General features: G+C 33.5%; 1 non-coding gene across 1 annotated transcript; it reads right to left on the bottom strand.

The window, feature by feature from the left end:
- Positions 1-4,301: 4,301 nt before the first annotated feature.
- On the bottom strand, positions 4,302-4,497 carry LOC145277294 (U2 spliceosomal RNA). Its single transcript, XR_013868132.1, has one exon. It is a non-coding gene; the product is annotated as a U2 spliceosomal RNA (small nuclear RNA).
- Between the last annotated feature and the right edge of the window lie 636 nt (positions 4,498-5,133).

The following is a 5,133-nucleotide window of genomic DNA, read 5'->3' as shown; positions in this document are numbered from 1 at the left end:
CTCTATATATATATATATATATATATATATATATACAAGTTAGAAAAGCATTTCATCCAAGGCATGAACATTGTTAAACAAAATGTTTTTACTATAGGCTTTAAAAATAAAGGTAAAAATTCAATTTGAAATGTATTTATCTTAAAAGTGTACTTTTATAAATTTTACAAAGTAAGGTATGCAAATTTAATACCTTACTTTGTAAAATGTATAAAAGTGCACTTTGAAGATGAATGAATTTCAAATTGAATCGTGTACCTTTATTTTTAAAGCCTATAGTAAAAACATTTTGTTTAACAATTTTCATGCCTTGAATGAAATGTTTTTCTAACTTGTATCCTATCTTTTTAAGATTACATTTTATTTAATTTATTAATTTTGATAAAAAAAAGATGAATGTGATTTTGTATGTATTTATACAACATCTCCTACTCTCTATTTCAAATTGTATTTCTCCTCACACCACAACTCATGTTTGCAACCCCCTCTTTGTATTATTACCGGTCTGAATATTCTCTCTGCTTCAGTTTGTAATTCTCCTCACTCCACAACTCTTTTTTGCAACTCTCTCTTTGTCATGCATGTCTGAATAATAAGAAAATCTGATTTTTTTTAACAAAAACTTTGAAATTACTTTTTTAGATTAATTTTTAAAACTTCTTTCAGAATAGAAAATCTTTACAATTAAATAAGTAACATATTTCATATAGGTTTCATCAGAAATATTCAGTAGATAACGAAAAAAATAGAGATGAAAATTTCAAAAGGAGTGTATAACTGGTTACGCTCAATAGTAGGCCACGCTAGCGAAGGACTTTGTTATTGTTATTCTATTATTATTATTATTATTATTATTATTATTATTATTATTATTATTATTATTATTATTATTATTATTTAAAACATTTTGTGTCCTGCGTTTTTGTGCGAGGACTAATATATATATATATATATATATATATATATATATATATATATATATATATATATATATATATATGTATATACATTTGTGTTTGTATTATCATATTTATTCATATTTTTATTGTTAATACGTATATTTTTATGTTTTATTGTCCCAATATAACAATATACATATAACCGTCTGTAATTATTTAAAAAATATATGAGTAAACCATAGACAGAATTCTATACTTTAAAATTGGAATTTATAAGATCTAACAATATATTTATTGAGAAATATGTTTTTTACCGTTATATAATTTTAAAGAGGAACCAGTAGAACTTATACAGACGGGACCTATTATGTTAGGGTCTTGTTTGGACCCCATCTTAGAGCGTGGAACTTGTGGCAGATACATGAGTTTAAATGTTACAAGGATACTTTATACATGGGCAAGGGGTTGCTTAGTACATTGTTGTATGGACATAACATGAGTGTCCTTCGTAGCATATGTCAATCGAAGTTAAGACCTCCGATTGAAACTAGTAAATTTTAGTTTCCATTTTTGTTGCCGAGCAAGTGAAAAATGTTCTGCTTAGGCCTAGTAGGTACAACGTCCCAGACCATGCTTCCCGGATTTCGGGGGATAATGTTTATCACGTGTTGGCTGAGGCACCTCTACACAGGAATTTCGATGCAGTTATTTGTCCTATTTTTACAGGATCAGAAACTCATTCTCCTGTAGTGATAGCCAATTTGGAGCACCTTGTACCACATTCCTTTCTTTGAGAGAAAGAGATTTAAACACTGGTGCGTGCACTTCTATTTCATGAAAGTCGGAGAGCTTACATTTCCTAAAAAGGCATGGAGGCAGTGTTAAACATTGATGCACCAGTAGCAATTGTATAAAAGTATCTGGCAGTATCTCGCAATGTGTCATTTGTGTCCGAAAATTTGTCAGTTTTCATGCGATCGAGGTTTATTTCTGGTAATAATTACAGACTTATGACAGGATGGACTCACGCCAGCGACATCGATACATTAATCTCCAATCGAACTCAGCACCATCGCCTTCCTTATTAGATTATTTCTTTTATTTTCTAATTTTTTTAATTAGAAGATTTTCGCGTTCAATTGACAGTAATTCTATACAGAAGGCACACACCACTCTGGACGCGTATACAGTGACTCCCTACACTCTTATTACTGCGACTATTAAGTATGCTAGACATAAACGTTTTATTAGACCGGCGTTATACACCTAATATTCAGGGCCCGAATATTAAATTAACTCTCAAGTATGCTGATATATAATAACTGGACTGGTGCATTGTCAATTACTGAACAGTATCATAGTTTTGTAGTAAGTTTCACGTGATATTAATGCTACGACTTTTCTATTTCATTGGTCTTCAAAAAATATTTTTACTTACGCTATCCTCACTATTCTCACTCACTCTTCTGCCAGCTTGTTTCAAACAGTCTTGTTTACTCTTTTCTCTACCACAACTTTACTATAGAAAACAAAAAAAAGGCAAGAGAAAACCCAGCACCCAAATTGCAAACGTAAATTTTCACTATAAGGTATCCGTCTCTAATAATCTAATCTCTATATATACTTACGTTGTAAGTTTCCAGAGGCTTAAATTCCACTACCTAGGAGCAAATCTGACCTAATGTTCTGGTATAAAATTGGCATAATCTTTGTACACACGCACACGCAGACACACACACTCACACATATATATATATATATATATATATATATATATATATATATATATATATATATATATATATATATATACACACACACCCACACACACATATATATATATATATATATATATATATATATATATATATATATATATATATATATATATATATCAGCAAACCGCCCGGAATTGCCCGATCATATAATAGTCTTAAATGATATTTGATTAATGCATATCTCGTAGTTATTGTTGTATTATTATGGGTCTATGACATAATTATGATTTTAAAATTTTTAAAAATTACTCAATTTTAAAATGTATTATCCATATTTATACAAAATAATAAAAGTAATGCGAACACCACGCACAAAAGACTCACTCATGCGATCGAAAATTTAAAATGTATAAGATCTGTCGACAATACATTTTTGTAGAAAACACGGACAAATATTCATGTTTAGTGTATTAATAAGAAATATATCCCCAATTCCGCCTAACGTATACATATAAGTTATGCAATGGCTTTTACCGGATGTCAATTCATAAGAACCAGACTGTTCCGTTCGATCAAATGTCTGTAACATGCTAATAATTCGGTTTATATAAATCAGAGACATTTGGTTCGATCCGATTTTAAACTGCTTCAGTTGATCTATTGGTGCATCTGATTGCTCTGTATAACATTCGGGAAATATATAGTAATGAATGAAAGGTCGCGTATGAAGACGTCAAATTATCAGAACATTCATTTGTATTCATCGATAGAGACAATAGCAGGTGAGGGAAAAGTCAAGTATAGCATTCTCGAATTGTGATGCAAATACCGTGAAGTAATCTTATGAATTTACGTAATTACCGTTGAATGTTTGAACTCCATCTTATTACAAATTATCATTTTTTATATATTAACAAAATATGAATAATTGTACGCATACGTATATAAATATATATGTGTGTGTGGGGGGATGTGTGTGTGTGTGTGTGTGTGTGTGTGGGCGTGGTCTCGTGTAATAAATGAATGCGTGAATACAGGATTGACAGGAAATTCTTAGATAAACAAAAATGACCGAAAAATTGGCTGAGATGACTTAAATAAATAAAAAGTAAATGAGTTAGAATGACTTTAATGAAAGTAAGGATGGACTGATTTACCTTAAGAATGACTTGAATGCTTAAAAAATAACTGGAATCCTTCAAAAACAACTTGAATGATCTGTGGGATGAATTAAATGACATTTAGACTGATTGGTTGTAAAGAGGGTGATCATTTAACATTAAAAAATACAGAAAAGTGATCCCCCACTTTATATCACAAGTTACAAACATAAGTACAGCATGTAGTAAGAACAGATGCTACACTTTGATTTTGGGCAAAAGGGCAAGAAAAGGGTATTTATTTGCCCCCACACCGAACAAATTAGGCGCAAGGCAGATTTTTAATGTGAGAAGTGAAGGGGAAATGGGGGCCAACTCTCCAGGTAGTAGGGGAGCTGGATGGTGACAATTGGTATGAACGGTTGCCCCGAAATTGACCAAGTCTTATATGTGGGGTTGCCCCCACATATGGCATTTGCTTGCAGTGTCTGCCGGAACAGATCCTACACTTTGATCTTGGTCAAAGGGTCAAGAAAAGGGTATTTGTTTGCTCCCACACCGAGCACATTCGGCAAAAGGCTGATTTTTGATGCGAGGAGTGAAGGTGAAATGGAGACCAACACCACAGGGAGTAGGGAAGCTAGATAGCTAGTATGAAGGGTTGCCCCTACATTGACCAATAACTTATATGTGGGATTACCGCCACATATGGTCTTTGCTTGCTGCATCTGCTGAAACAGATACTACTCTTTGATCTTGGCCAAAAGGCCAAAAAAGGGTATTTATTTGCTTCCCCACCGAGCAAATTAGGCACAAGGCCGATTTTTAAAGTGAGGAGTGATGGGAAATGGGGAAAAACTCCCCGGAGAGTAGGGGAGCTGGATAGTGACAATTGGTATGAAGGGTTGCCCCTACATACACCAGGTCTTATATGTGGAGTTCCCCCCACATATGGTCTTTGCTTGCAGTATCTGCCGGAAAAGATACTACACTTAGATCCCGGCCCGAAGGCCAAGTACAGCAGAAAAAAGGCAAGGTATTTATTTGCTCCCCCATCGAGCAAATTAGGAACAAGGTCGATTTTTTAATGTGAGGAGTGAAGGGGAAATGGGGACGAAATCGCCGGCGTTTGGGGCGCTGGATAGTGACAATTGGTAATAAGGGTTGCCCCTACATAGACCAAGGTCTTATATGTGTGGTTGCCCGCACATATGGTCTTTGTTTGCAATATCTGTTCCGTAAGATACTACACTTTGCGATATTAAATCTTTTATTCATGTTAAAAATGGTAAAAAAAAAAGTAAAAAATGCGGTCAAAATCAACGATGAACAAAAAACTTTGGCACATGGCCAACTCAAAAGGGGGGATTGTGGAGGTCGTTGGTCACCCTTGTCACTCCAGAACTAAACAAAATC

This window comes from Euprymna scolopes, chromosome 5 (genome assembly GCF_053919585.1).
Source record: "Euprymna scolopes isolate OS-2025 chromosome 5, ASM5391958v1, whole genome shotgun sequence".
Taxonomy (NCBI): domain Eukaryota; kingdom Metazoa; phylum Mollusca; class Cephalopoda; order Sepiida; family Sepiolidae; genus Euprymna; species Euprymna scolopes.
This window is presented reverse-complemented; position numbering and strand designations above follow the sequence as displayed.